The sequence below is a fragment of the Nelumbo nucifera genome, chromosome 6 (assembly GCF_055504915.1).
Source record: "Nelumbo nucifera cultivar China Antique chromosome 6, China Antique-T2T, whole genome shotgun sequence".
In the NCBI taxonomy this organism is placed as follows: domain Eukaryota; kingdom Viridiplantae; phylum Streptophyta; class Magnoliopsida; order Proteales; family Nelumbonaceae; genus Nelumbo; species Nelumbo nucifera.
In genome coordinates, this window is record NC_142654.1 from 5,142,757 (window position 1) to 5,158,744 (window position 15,988).

Sequence of the window (15,988 nt, forward strand, 5' to 3'; positions counted from 1 at the left end):
ACGATGTGTTTTCAATATGTTTGCACACTACTGCTTTGTTTTTACTGTATGGCTCAGTTTGGAAAAAGTACAGATATGCAGAGTGTAAAACCTAACATTTTGTATTATTTTGGATATATTTGTATTTATATTTCTTTTAAATTAAGTATAAGGCTTAGTTTGAAGAAAGTACAAATTAAATGTAAATATAAATATATATATATATATATATAATATAAAGTTTTGCATTCTACATATTTACATTTACACTCCTTCCAAATGGAGCCTAAAACACATTGTTATAGTACTGTGTTAAAACAACAAAATCAAAGTTTTCTATATTGTTATGGCCCTACCTTTCAATTAAAAGTAATGTATTGGTGGGGTTATAGCAATATATCTAAGGTTATGATTCTCGGTTTTAGGCTTTTAGCCCTGTCCTAAGATATGTGTGAGAGCAAAAGTGAACTCTTGGCCAAGGGGTCCATTGCATGGCAAGAGAGCATCTCCTGGCAAAAGTGAGCAGTCCATCACGAGGGTGGAGGACACATGGATGGAAGGAATTGGGATCTCTTCCATCAAACATACCTCACAAGCATGTTTCAGTCACACATTGAGACTGTCTTTTATATTTATATATTATTATTCATGGAAGATGTTTTCAATACATGGTGGGGTGTAGCTGTGAAGTCCATGTAAAGAATACTCTGTGAGAGGCAGATAGGAGCAAATTAGGACTCAGATGGAAGATGGGCATTTATAACACTGTCTCCTTTTTTCTACAAACATCACGTCAGTGGAGAGTTTTGGTTAATTCTACCTACAAAGTCGCTTATTTGGAGCATAAGAAAAATCACGAGATAAAAGATCAAATCCAATATACCAAGTTAATGGGTCGAAGAAATACACTTTTTAGATGTTTTAGTATTAATAGATAAGCTTATTCTTATATTTACTATTTTAATTGGTAAATAGAAATGTAAAATCTTCGTGAAAAGGCACATATAATGTATTATTTTCATATTATATAATTAAATTTAACTTTTATAACCTAGGCATTATGGTTGTACATTAGCAATACAGAGTCTAAATTCTTGGTCTAATCTATTATTATCCATAAAAAAAAAAACTCTTGGTCTAATCTATATAGAGTGAAAGATGCTAGAAAATATTTTCCCTGACTGGCTATAGAATTTGGATCTGGTCTCAATACACGTTCCCAACAGCCAGTCATACATTCGCAACATCTCCCTTGTTCTTGATGGAGAGATATTTCTTATAGCTTCCGTTGTTGTTGGAACCTTGTTTTGGGACCAGATCTGGACTCTGGCCATAGGACTGCTATAGGCTAGTATTTGTCTATTTGGTATTTGGTATGTATATAAACCAAAATATTCTATTCTTACAACTGCTGCTTTAAAGCTTGTTTGAATCATACCAACCCACATTTAAATGTGTTTGAGCCGAAATTATAAGTATAAAAAATAAAGGAGGAAGGGCAAGCTAACATCCTTCTAAACCACTAGAGGATATATGGTTTTAGAAATTCAAGACTGGGTGGGGCCTTTCAAGCAATTAGGAATTAGACCTTTATACATGAATGCCTATACTTGTTAAATGAATGCAGTGGTCATAACAATATATACCCTTAAATTAGACCTTTATACATAATCTGTTAGGAATTTCTCAGGCTTTCTCATTTCACTGATCAACCTAAAAGCTTAAGTTGTTAGATAAGGTCCTTGAATAGATTGATATTCTATTACACACCTTTTCACACAAAAAATCCATTGGGTTTGAAGTGTGAGTAAACACAAGCTCACCCATACCTTGTGCTGAATAATTTAATAGGGTAATGAGGATTGAACTCTAGACCACTTGGTCAAAGTGGCTCTGATACCATCTCAAAGAACCATTCAACCTAAAAGTTTAAGCCATTAGATGAGGTTTTTGAATAGGTTGATATTCTCTGACATAGCCTAAAAGAGGGAATGGTCATTCCCCCCTCTCCTTCAAGAATGAAATCCCATTCTATCTGATTCTAATTCCCATTTGGATTCCTGTCTAAATCAAACAGACTATAAGAATATACCATTGTGATTCTTATTTCAAAAGATTTTGATTCCAATTCCGATTCCTCTCGCTCTAAATCAAACAGTTTTAACTTTTAAGTCTTATAAACTCGATAACTGACCTATAGGGAAAGAGCAAATCCTGGACACTGTCACAATCCATGTAGCATAATTTTGATTTTTGAAAGCCATCCTTTCATAAATAGGATACTTTGAATCATTGAAAGAGTCCGCTTTAAACTCTAAAGTAGAGAGAATATAACTAGTGAAAGTAAATAAAGCAAGGGCATTGCAAGTCTTGGAGTTCACATTCACAGACCGTCTCTGTAGTTTGTACACACAAATTAGAGGATGAGGACCCACCATTTCATAGAATCATCACAACCAAAACCCAACCAACTAGTTTGATCTTTATCACTTTTGGGGCTGTAAATGAAAGTCCAGTTCATGTGTTAAAGAAAGTCCCAGAACCAACTCACCATCATCTTCTTCTGATTGATAAATGCTTGTTTTGTGGGTCTCCATCAACCCCAATGGAACCCATTCTACAAATAGCACAGATTGTTCTCTCCAGGACATGTGTCTGCACAATTTTCTCATGTTGCCCTTTTTGGTAGAACTCAAATCAAAGTGAAGGCTGCCTGAGTGAGGAAGGTTTAGCTGAAAGATAAAATTTTATGTCAGTATTAAATATATGGGGTTTCTATCTTTTACAGTGGGGCTCGTAAATTAATAATACTGGTGTAAAACCTCGTCATTGTTCCACAGCTAAAGCATTAATCCTAATTCGATACAGAGGGCTGTAATTAGGGTGATGAATTTGATGGTGTCTGGATCTCCTATACATTGATCCCTGTGTAAATCAAATAAAAGGATGCCATGTCGGGACTGTAACATGGACGAACTTTGTATATGCGAGGTTCCAAACGTCCTCCCATTCCATTTTTTTTCTTACTAAAATTTACATTAAAATTTTCTCTTCCTCTTTTGCTGAAAGCTTTTTTCTCAACGAATGGACATGAGACAAATCAATGGAAAACAGCATGCCTGAACATCGCACACCATTGATCTAGAATGGAATGTTTGAGATATATGAAATATACACCAATAAACTTCTTTCATTCGAAGCTTTCTGTAAGGAACTTCCTTGAACATATCTGGAGCGAACCAATGGAAAAACTACATACTTGAGCATTGCGTACCACCGATGGAAGCGTGAAGAAAAAAATGCTGCGCTTAATATTTGTTCAAATGGTGAGACCCGTTATGGATACCATAGATAGAACCTCGTATGTCAATGTATCTTCAAAATCAATGGCCCCTTCAAAAACCCTAGCTGTGTGTGCCTGCAATCCAACCTCCCTTGTCTTCTATTGAATACATACGCTGATGTTGTTGAAATTTAGCAGCAACTCTTTAATTAAATGGACTTATAGAGAGAAACTAAATATACAATTCCGAATGTGTACATGATAAAGCTTAGGCTTCTTGTCCTTCCTCAACAAGTCCTTGTTCTTGTAAGACAAGTTTTTTTTGAGGAATTCAAGGGCCCTGCTCCGCTCCTCAAGTTCATGTTACCAAGATTTTCATCATTTTTCTTTCCAGATTTAACTTTTGACATTATAAACAATTTTCAAACCTTGAACAATAATCAAAATAGAAAAGTGTTCAACAATAATTGATTTATACTCGTTGGAACTCCCAATTTTTTGAGATATTACAAAACCTAAATTACTCCCCTTCATAACTTCCACATCCTGAATAGGAATAAAGGGAGTAGAATAAACTCAGTCTAAAGTCAAAGCCTTACAGTAATATTTTTGGTGTGATTTAGTTGGTCTTTCCCCGTTGACGGTGTTAAATATTCTCAAGAAGAAAAAAGCCTTTAAACCTTTATCTCCTGTTTTTATTTAATTTAAAATTTAATGTAAATTTTAATATATTAAAAATAGGATGAAAAGACTTTTTGAAACATCCATTACTGTTACTTCTGCATGCAAGTTTTGCCCATATTGAGGTGTTGATATGGCACTCTCCCATTTGATGTACAGGAAGATCTACAAGGTCAATGTGCAGGAGATCCGGATTCAACTTGATGAACAAGATTTGGCTGAACGCAATGGCTGTTCAGCATCCATGTATTTAAATATTGAAATTAAACCTCATCTTTAATTCCACAACCTAACCTGCTGAGCTGAATAGCCATCGACGTTGAGCTAATCTGAATTCTAATTTGATAACTGCCAAAAGTCTAAGCATGGATTCGCTGAACTTAATATCCCGATGGGATAGCCTTGGACTAAAACCTAAAATCATGACCTTTGGATGTATTTTGGGAATCCACTTTCGTCTTGATCCAATTCAAGGTAGGATCAAAGGGCTATGATTAACAGTTTTATCCCAAGGCTACGCCAACGGGCATAGCAGATATTTCTGGCTGTCAGCCATGTAGAGGGAGGGCAGGTGTGGGGCATAATCATTGATTACACAGCAGCCCCAGGCATAAGTTCAACTAATCCCGGCTCATGAGGAGAGACATAGTGTAAGAATTAGGAATTATGATGCTTTACAGCTTAAGTGGGTATGAGAAAACAGAAAAGAAGTTGAATTCAAGAAACTGGTAGTGATGGAGATGTAAAATATTGAATTGTTGGCAACAAAGTCATCCATTGTTGGCCGGAATCCAATGCCATGTTCTCTGATCGGGGGACACTACTTATTTTTGTTAAGTGTGTCAACTGTGAAGAGATTTCGCTACTAACTTAACATGGAAATTGGGATGCATTCCTGTAATGACTTCAATATAATCAATGGCACGGTGTGGACTACATGGAGCATTATTGCTGAATGGTGCACCCCACAAAGTCATGACTCATGAATCACCCAGCAAAGACTTTGTATGTTGGTACTAGCTGGGCCTTCTGGGCGAGGGCGACTGGGTGGTCTTCGTCTTCCCAAGGCTTAAAAAGAATCTCATAAAAGTGCGTGGTCTTTGTATTTTTATAGTTTGGGATGCAATCTAAATTCTAAAGTTTCAGTGCCCGGAATAGTGCCAATAAGACAATTTTGATATGATATGCTTGACAAAAGTTAGGATACAATGGAAAAGTTAAAACACCTGTGGATATCAGCAGGTGTAGGGATGGCAATGGCCGGATTTGGGAGGGTTTTCCAACTTTTAGACCCTATTCGTCTTTTTACAACTCTCAACCCTATCCTCCTCGGATTGGATTATACCCTCATGCATGAACTCCCTGCATTTTAGGTTGGCAGGTTGGGTATAGAACCTGCATTTCATTTTCTACTATTTCTTGGTTTATAAGGAAAATAACATGAATTAATATCATAATTTCGGATTAAAATATGTAGAAAACACATTCATATAAAATTTAAAATATTATTAAATTTAACATGCCTTCAAATAATATGCGGGTCAGGAGGGTCGGGTTTAGCCTAATAACTCTACCTGTACCTGTACGGTTGTAAAATCCCAAAACTCATACCTGCTGCCCCAAGATCTATTTTTTCAAGCAGGAAAAAAAAAAAAAAAACCTGCCCTGTTGTGGCTGGTATAGGGCTGGGTAGGATTGAAATCAATGTTTTCTAGTCACTGTTGACCCGGACGGCAGACCATTCGGACCAAAAACCGTCCGAGAAACCAATTCTGTTTTACCCCAAACCCAGTTATCGGCCAAAAACCGTTGAATTGATCAATGACCCATTGATCTGAGCAGTCAAACCTTCGACTCATTCAATAGTTTTTGTCTATTTTTTTATTTTATTTTAATTTTTTATTAAAATGGGTCATCCATTCAAACTGGACAATCAAACCGTCAATTCAAAAACTGGTGGCTAAAACGGTTTCTAGTCAATGTCAATTTTTAAAACATTGATTAAAATTCTCATCCCTATTATATAGTCTAGGTATCAGTTGACACTCCTCTCATTGAATATACATGTATTCAAAGCTCTAAGGGTCGATGATTCAATATACAGTTCTCCCATGGTATGGTCCGTGGGCCTCATGTGCACCCTGTAAATCCGTATTATTAATTTATCAGTCCAGAAAAGAAAAGGGAAATCATGTGAATTTTACTAATACAAGGTCAATTTTACACATTTTTGCAAGTATTGACATATAACTTTTATATCATATTCTAATATTTAAAATTTGAGATGATGTTTATTTTTAAATACATATTTACCATATCGGTCTGTATTCAATATGAAAGAAAATTGTAAAATGGGCCTAATGTTTTAAGAATCCAGTGGATCTACCGTGCCCCTCACTCCTCAGCCCAAAAGAGGGATTTTGAACGTTAGGTAAAACTGAAGGGAAAAAGAGAAACATGACTACGGTCCACGGACATCCAGGGTTGCACTTTAGGAGTGTCGTTTGGCTTATTTAGATGTAATAAGTAGATGGATTAAAAGGAAAAAGTTGACAGTTTCATCCCTTATATACAAAAGGATAAAAAAAACGAAAAAAGCAAAAAAGAAAGAGTTCACGAGGACCCAAACAACAGGCGCACATGGAGAAGGATTATTATTTAATGGATGACAATTATTGACCAGGCCCACCTCTTCCAGCCTGGTTCTCCAAGGTTAGGTTTTGATTTGTTGAAGCCTGATTTAACAAATAGTGTCAGGCAGTCAGGGCCCAGAGGGTTTGGACTTGGACAGACATGCTTTAACGTGGAACCCATCTGATCCATGACCATGAGATCCAACTTCACTGGTTTTCTAATTCCCTCTATTCCAGCCCACTTATTTACCAGGGTTGACCCTGAATCAGGGTAATGCCGTAATAGGAATTTCGTTCCATCTCAGTAAGTGCATTTATTTGGGTAGTAATTTTTTTAAAAAAATGAACGAATATAAATGCTATATCTGATTTACGGGGGAAGATTAAACTTATGTTGACTCCCATTCAGTATTCAAGTTGGGCTCAAGACAGAAAACTTTAGCTGGATTAGGGTCCACCCTGATCCAAAGTTGAACCCAACAATGAATAAGATCATGGAAGACTCTACTGAGACGTATCCTCCTTATAGGGGCAAGATGGCATTTAAGTTGGATTCGTTATAAAGGAACCCAACTATTCATGATAAAGACAAGCCCAGGTGCTTTGACTTTGCAATGAAATAAGGCCAAACAATTTCCCCCCCTAAAAGCTAAAATAAGGCCAAATAATAGAGACGCGAATCTGTGTTATGAGGTATGAGAGTAAATGAAGATGTTTTTTTATGGTCCGTTTGGTTTGCAGTTAAAATCTAAATTGGAATCACCTATTTATCTATTCCCCTTGTTTGGTTCAGAGTAAAATTGAAATCTGATTTCATAAAATATGCACGACTCCCAAGCAGGGTTGACATTAAATAAAGAGAAATATGGTTTAGGGGTTTTTTAGTCACTTGTTGTTGTAAGAGATTCTCATTCTAACTTTCTAAGGAAGAGGCTAGAATGCCATTCTGCCCTACCAAATGACTTGAATCAGAATGGGCCATTTCAATTCCAAATCCACACTTCTATTTGTACAAACCAAACGGGTCATTTCTTAAAAGTAGGGGTGGATTTGAGTTGAGCAGAGTCGAATAGCTATTTGAGCTCGGCTTGTCAAGGTAGTACAAGGTTTGAGCTAGAACCTTGAGCTCGTGTTCAGTTCGAGTCAAAAAGCTTGTAAGCTTGAGCTTGGCTTGGCTTGAGTTCGACTTAAGAAAAATGTTTTATAAAAAAAAAATTATATATAAAAAATATTTTTGATTTGATATTTAAAAGGTTAAGAATTTATAATAATTAGTTATTTATTATATATAAAAATATATAATATTTTTATTATATATATTATTTTCTATTATTTATTCATGTATGTAGTTATTTGAACTAGCTCGCGAGCCTCACGAGCCAAACTTTATTAAGCTCATGCTTGGCTTAAAGCTTAGTTAAAACCGAACCGAATCGAGCTTTTCACAAGCCGAGCTCAATTAGCTTATGAAGAACTTGGCTCATGGCCACCTCCGCTTAAAAAGAATCACCCAAACCCCAACTAGCTTGTATCTTGAAATTGTTTGGTGAGGTCCCACCTAACAGTAATAAGTATCAAAAGGGTTTAAGAAAAAGGGGTGGAAGAGGGTAGAGGGTGTTTTTTTTTAAAAAAAAAAAAAGAAAAAAATCATCAGTGATGACTACACGTTTTCTATTTGTTAAAAGTTAGCCCAACGAGAGAGCCCATATGTTTAATGTTTCTGATAAAGCGAACCCAATAAGGAACAGCCCAAATTGGCAACAAAAGGACTAGAATCCAGAATAGTGGAAGGGGGAGTTCACTTTTGATGCAACAACCAACAATCAGGGCCGTTGATATATAGGTGTGGCCCCACCATAACGTCACTTCATCTCAAAAGCAAGGAACTCTATTGACATGTTCATTAGGCTTAGTTTAGGAAGAGTACAAATATAAATATATACTGTGTAAATGCAAGATTTAGAAATACAATATACAATGGGGTTGTATTTGTATTTATAATATCATAGTTATAATATATATGATATAAAAGAAATTTATAAGCTATACTGCTATAGCCCTTATAACAAGTGAAAGCTTGGTCTGGGCCTGAACGGATTCTACCATATTTAGACCTCAACACAAGGGCCCATAAAGAATGTCGTTCCTATGATAAGAATTGTCACTTGTCAGGCCAATTTACAAAAGCATGATTAACCAACTTAGCTCTCTTAAAACCCTTCATAGGTTTGAGTTCGTCTTTGTCAAACCAGGTGGGAGTTTCATCTTCCAATAGAAATAGAAACCGATGTCGGTGACTGACCTGAGTCGTTGAAACTCGGCCAATTTTCAGACCAAACCTTTGTTAGTGATGGTCAAGCTCAAACCTGACCGACGTGCAATCAAACTGTGCAATACCCCCACACCCTGAATTATTATCAAATAATGGTGGTTCAGTTGTTAATTGGGCCTCTGGCTTGTTCTAGCAGAGACTTGGGATCTAATCTCGCTGCCACCAGGGTTGAGGGAGTTATGGATATGAGGGATGGGCTTTGTCCCATTGTGTAGCCCCATAAACCCAATAAACACGAAAAAAAAAGAAAAAAAAAACTGAAGTACTGTTTGTGTCATTTCTGACATTACAAATCTGTGTCCAAAAATTTTTGAAGGCACGTTCATGACTTTATATACATGTGCTCTTGTGAGAGTGGCAGCCATCTATATAAACATAAGCATCCTCCGTCCAATACAACATTGTCCCCACTGATGTAATCGTTTTTGGTTACGTACCTTTTTTTTGTGATGTATAAATTTTTTTGGCTAAGTACCTCGTTATTTGACCCGGTGGAGACGTGCTTTGGTGATGAGCTACTTAGTGGCGAACTCCCTGGTGGAGAATTGCCTAGTGGCGAGCTCCCTGGTGGAGAGTTACTTGGTGACGAACTGCTTGGTGGCGAACTCCATGGTGGAGAACTGCCTGGTGGCGAGCTCCCTGGTGGCGAACTGCTTAGTGGTGAACTCCCTGGTGGTGAACTGCCTGGTGGCGAGCTCCCTGGTAGAGAGCTACTTGGTGGTGAACTGCCTGGTGGCGAACTGCTTGGTGGCGAGCTCCCTGGTGGCGAACTGCCTGGTGGACTCGTCATTTGACCTGCTCCTAGGCGGCCTACAACTCAGAGGATGGTGGAGCTCCCTGGTGCAGCGCAATCCGACTACCCTCTGCATGAAGTGATTTCCTCTCCTTTGTAGGCGGCGGGAGCTGAGGGACATGCGAGAACTAAATCAGAGGACCTGGGGGTATTTTCCCGGCGGGGACTCTACGATGCCTAAGTTAGCATTCTGATTACAGAGAGCTTGGAGGGAAATGAGAGAGCTAGAGAGTAGGGGTTACCATCCTTTTTTCCCTCCTCTTGGCTTTGGGGGTCGGAGTCCTTATATAGTGGTGTCCTCGCGGGTTAGGTTGGTGAAAAGCCTTCAAACAGTAAGACTCGTCATATCCCGTCAGAACCGGGATACGGTGGTGAACTCCTCAAGGTTGTCAGGCTGGCGCTTGTGTCAGGCGGCCAGGTTGGCGCCTGGGCCAAGTTGTCAGGTCGGCAGGTCGGCGCTTGTGTCAGTCGGTGGGTCGGTGTCTGGGCCAGGTTGTCAGGCAGGAGATCTTCCTACGATACGCCAAACTACTCTTCTGTACCGAGCTACCCTACAAATGGCGAGCTGCCCGGGGGAGCTATGCTGAGCTGCTTGTGGCGAGCTTTGCCGAGCTGCCTGGCTCCTTGGTGGCGAGCTCCTTGGAGAGCTGCCTAGCTCCTTGTCGAGCTCTTTGGTGAGCTACCAAGCTCCTTGGCGAGTTCCTTGCTGAGCTACCGAGCTTGCGGGGTATGCCATTATGGTTCATCGGTGGGCGTCTTATGGGTTGTCAGGTCAGCCAGGTCGGATCATGTGCCAGGCTGATCCAGGTCGGCCAGGTCGCGCAGGCCGCGCCAAGCCGGCCAAATCGGCCAGGTCGATGCCCTAGTGGGACACCGACTTGGTAAGTTGTTGCCTGGGTATCGCCTAATTGTCACAAGGTGCCACGTGTCACAATTTCATTAAAGGGTCAAATCTGCTCTCATCACCCACCATTCAAAAATGAAAATAAAAGAATGAAATTGAGGAGAAAAGAGTAGAGTTGGAGAAAAGGACAAATATTGAATTAGCCTTTGGAAGATGGGGGCAAATCTCTCTCTCTCTCTTGTCATGAGCTAGAGGACATTTTTCCCTGATTCTTAGGAGGAATATTTGGAAGAGACTTTGAAGTTTGGACCTTTCTTTTGTATAGATTTTCATTACTACAATGGCATTACAAGGGCATTTCCAAATGAAGCTAGGGATCAACAGGAATGGACCAAGGGAATTCTCCAATATTAACTAGGGACAATAGCTCTCTATCCAGTATCCACTGCCCTTCCGAAAGCCAGTACCATGGATTTGGCAAATGTCGATTTTACATTCAGAGAAGAATCCCTTGGGAATTAGGATATCCAAACAAGAATATCATATCCTAGCTAGCTGTTTTTGGCAAGAGATCATCAATCATGGCTGAATTTCATCTTCATCTTCTGACTTGATTTGCCACCTCCTTAACCCATTTAGGCTCATGAGGGGGATGTGGGCTTGGGTCCATAACCTGGAACCCATCATGGATTCTTGCATCCATCCAAATGTCCACTTTGTCCCAACTGTCCACCCCAAGATTCATGTAGCCCACAGGTACCAATAATTTAGCTATGGTTATAGCACTAAATATAGAAGAATGGCGAAACATGATTCATGTAGCCCAGCGCATATAGTGGGGGATAAGGCTTATTACATGATGATGACTTTGGGTCATAGGTATTTTTATTGAATATAAACTGTCAAAGCTAACTAGGCCAAGTAGGGCACTATTGAAAGCATGTGTCTTTAAAACCCAAACCCCACCAAAACTGGTGTTGTAATTTTTTGCCAGCTCTTCATTTTGTTTGAGGTTCTGTCCAGAAAAAAGACTCAACATCGAGATCAGCTTCAGTCAGGGAAAGCCCGTATTCATACCGTCTCAACAGTCTCTTGCAATTTTATATCAAGAATATTTTCCCATAAAATAAAGTACATAAATATGGAAATATTCTTAATGTAAGACTGTAAAGACTGCTCGAATGAATGTTACCCTGACGGAAGCCGAACTCCTCAATATCCCCCATTTTCTAAGGTAGGCCCAAATAGACTGATGGAGAACTCACATGGTACAATTATTGATCTTTTTTAAAGCAATGGTGCACATTGGAAACAAAGCTTTTGACTGTTTTCGATCATGAGGTTGGAACCAAAGCTTTTAGGGTTATACTAGTATGTCGGAGCACTGTTCATCTCTCTCTCATTTCATAGGAGCTGCAATTACAAAATGAGACTTGGAGCTACAATTACAAAATGAGACTTGGAGTCATAGTTCATTCTCATATCATATAAGATGAAATTACTCCCACATGCTAGCATTTTCCTTTCATTTTTGAAAACAAATACAAATATGACATCATGCTACATCAGTAAAGATAATAGGCGTTAGGCGAAACCCCCCCGTAAGGAGAAAAAAATATGGCTATCTACATTCAACAGCTTGGGCTGTCAATATGATCCTTCCCTCCCACATGATATGTTGTATATTAGTTCACACAACTCTTTTTAACAGTATCGGACCTACCGGTGTTGGATGCAGGGAGGAGCCCTATTGACACTCCATGCTGTCCAATGTGGACAGCCAAAATATTTTCCATAATGGGTTGAGCCTCATATGATAATCTTCCCAAAATTGTGAAAGTATTCTTGCATTGGGTTTTATTAGGGTTTAAAACACCTCAAAGTTGTAAGAAAAAAAAACTGTATTTTCACCATCATTATTAGAAAGGGTTTCGACTATGACATCATAAAGATATGATATATGAAAAATCTCTAATCAATCAATTAATATCATAAATATGATAATTAATCATATATTATTTATCAAAATTTATGAATGAGTTTTAAGCTTTTGATTAATCAAAACCCATCTAATACCATGTCTTTCCCGCATCATAGATTTTTCTCATTGGAAAACTGTCTGATTTATGGTGAATGTTATAACCACCTCATCAAAACTTACAAAACTTTTTTCAGAAGGAAAGAGGCATGGCACATAATTAGCTACTACATTCCTCCGCATGTCAGGTCTGTCGGGTCGGACCCAACCCATTGAGCCCTACTTTCCATGTTATGGCCATTGAGCCTTAGTGCACCCTACTCTGTAATGTGCAATGTGTAGTACATAGTTTCATCCAAGCATTTTTCAAACTCAAATATAATAAATTTCAGTTTTACTTTCATTATACAAAATTAATTAACATTTTCACAGTCATAAAAATTTCAAAAAAAAAAAAAAAGAAAGGGAAAAAAACTGACATGGGCAGTGAAAGGATAGGTGGGGGTGAAGGCTGCCCCTTTTATAAACGTTTTTCCCTTCTTGAATCATCATCATCATTGTTTGAGTCCCTACCAAAATAATTTATCATCATTAGGGATGAACGAATGGGTTAATTCTACCCAAAATCGAATGGAACTATGTTGGTTCAAGGGCCTAGGTATAGGTGGTCTTGCCACTTGCCATCCGATAGGTATTCTGTACTTTTAGGCCGAATGTCAATTTAGTACCTAAACTTTAAAATGCATAATCTAGTATCCAAATTTTTATTTTGTGACAATCTAGTATCTGGTGTATTAAGTGTTATGGGAAAAGACACAAATGCCCCTTAATTTTCATCTAATTTTCTTTATCAAATGAATCCAAAACTTGGTGCTTCCAAAATGAGCGATCAATGTACTATATCAAAATCGATGGCCGGCTATAAGACTGCCTTTGCAAAGCTTGGCAGTTTTTCCTGCGGCCAGGAATGGATCAGGTGATCAACTGCTTGCTGGGCTTAAAGAACCCCATCGATGTTAACTACTTGAAAGAACAAGTCAAGAGCTCCATCATGATTCATGATACAACACCCAAGATTTTGCAGTTTGTTGGTGAGGGACAACCAGGGGAGGGAGCACTGGAGAAGAACCAAGGTGGAGATTGATAGGCACGTACTTGTTCCGTAACTCGGTGGCGAATTCGACGCTGGGGGTATTCCTGACTGAAGACGATGAGGAGATGGTGAACAGTTCCAGTCAATACGTCAAGGCTCCCCATCTTGATCATGGCGTTTCCAAAATCGGAAAAGAAAGCTGCAGACTTGGTGTTGTAAGCTCTAACTTGAGCGTCAGTCGAGCCACCACTGAAGAGCTCTTGGTCTGAGTGCAGCAGACCCTTGTTGTTCAACAAGTTGGTGAAATAAGCATTATCGAACGTTGTATCAGTTGTGTTGTCAAGATTTATGGAAGAAGTCAGCACCTTCCTTATCACAGGTGGATTTTAGGAATCCATAAAATGTGGAGTCTATATTGGCGTCGTTGTCAATACGACTTCTTAAGGTGGAGCACTTGGCCAGACCAACTGAATGAGCTCCTTCAAAAACAAAAAGAAGACAACAGTTAATCAGATCATCAAACATGTAGTTAGAAACAACGCCATTAATTCTGGTTCTGGAGCTCTAGCTACCTGATAGAGACACGAATTCAGTTTCAGTAAACCCCTTGTCTGTAAAGTTTTTTATGAGGGTACTGAGATCCGAGTCAAAAAACGGGAGGCCACCATTGTCAGCCAGAGCAAAATTTGCACTTGTGGAATCTCTTCTCCCTAACTGCACTGTCCATGAAGTGCCACCCAACTGGGATAATTACGTTGCAAAGAAAACAAAGTGTCAGAATCTATACTAAAGAAAACCGCCAAACATTGCTATAAATTAAAAGATATTCGAAGAATTTCTATGGTGAAATGAAGTTTTAATTGCAGCTTTTGCTTACAGCAACGACGGCGTCGCGAGCAGCTACTGCTAGAATGTCTGCACAAGAAACAACTCCCGGGCACTCAGTAGTTTCCAGTTTAGTTTTAATGGCGTCGATCACTTCAAATCCTCTCACAGAGTTATTGTTGGGAACAACGGTCTTCTCCCTTGGAAGCCAATAGTGGAATTGTCATCCAAAAGAAGAGATGCATCACAGCCCTGTTCAATACATAGAGTATTGTTTGTCAATTGTCATCATCAATGTTATATAATATATATTCTTCAAAGATGACAAGATCATTATTAAACACATGAAAAAAAAAACAGGTCTAAATATATAAATTGAAATGAAAGCTACATGCAAACTCTAGCTATGGCCAACTTCGTCTCATCTGTCAGCAAGCAATACAGAATTAGGCAAGCTAGCTTGGTGAATAGGAGTGATTACTTGCCGTAACAAAGCAGTCATGAAAAATGGAGACGGAGCAATGAGGCCCCCATCCGACGACGATAGCTGCCAGAGGCCATGCCCAGTGTAAGGACGAGCACATCCTTCGTGTCTGGAAAAATGGTGTAATTAAAGAGCTTGGCTTGCGCTCTGTTTCATTTTTTTGAGAAAGAAAGATGAACATTAACGGTAATTTTGGCTTGGTTTCATTTTTAAGGGTAATTTTGGCATTTTCAAAAGTCTTAAATCACACATGAGGTCACGTGATATACATAACTGACGGCCCATTGATGATAGGTACTAGATTGTCGCATTCTGAAAGTTTGGGTAATAGATTGTCGCATTTTAAAGTTCAAGTACTAAATTGGCAGTCGACCTAAAGTATAGGGTACCTATCAGGAATTTTCCCTTCATTTTATTATTGCATATATAAACAATTGTATACTTTCGAAATTCATATAAAATAAAATTTAAATATCTTTTCTAATTTTTATTTTTTTAATTTATGTTAAAAATTTCATTATTTTTTCAAAATTTTTAAAAAATATGGCTTGGCTCGATCCCCGATACAACACGGGCTTGGGCTATGGGCTGTGTCGGGCCAAGCCCCCAAAGTATCCCAAGGGAGGGAAGGACGGCCCGGTTCAGCCCGTGAGCCAGCACGACACAACCCGCACACGAGCCATACCGTGTCGGCCCAATACAACTCGATTTACACCTCTAGGCCTAGGGTATGTTGGAGAATTGGCCTTTGTTGACCTTGGTGGAACTAGACTTGCCTTAAAATAAAGGGAAAAGTATGGACAGGCCCATTGCAGAAACCTAAATCCTAGGCCAGCCCATACCTATAATAACAATCAAATTCAACTTTTGAAATTATAAGACAGATTCCCACGCCAACTCAGCATCATGTTTTTCCCTATCCTTTTCCTGTGATGTGGCAATCTAGCTTGGGTTCCATGTCATAATAACATTTATTTAATTTCAAAAGTTGAATTTGAATTTGATTGTTATTATAAACAGTAAAGTTTATAAAATTAAATTATAATAATAAGTTTTGAACTAT

At 38.7% G+C, this 15,988-nt stretch overlaps 1 pseudogene across 1 annotated transcript; it reads right to left on the reverse strand.

The window, feature by feature from the left end:
- Nucleotides 1-13,182: 13,182 nt before the first annotated feature.
- Nucleotides 13,183-15,025, reverse strand: LOC104604399 (cationic peroxidase 1-like; annotated as a pseudogene). The gene is made up of 4 exons (XR_736400.2): nt 14,927-15,025; nt 14,494-14,693; nt 14,189-14,357; nt 13,183-14,095 (listed from the first exon to the last, which is right to left on the reverse strand). The product of XR_736400.2 is annotated as a cationic peroxidase 1-like (transcript).
- Between the last annotated feature and the right edge of the window lie 963 nt (nt 15,026-15,988).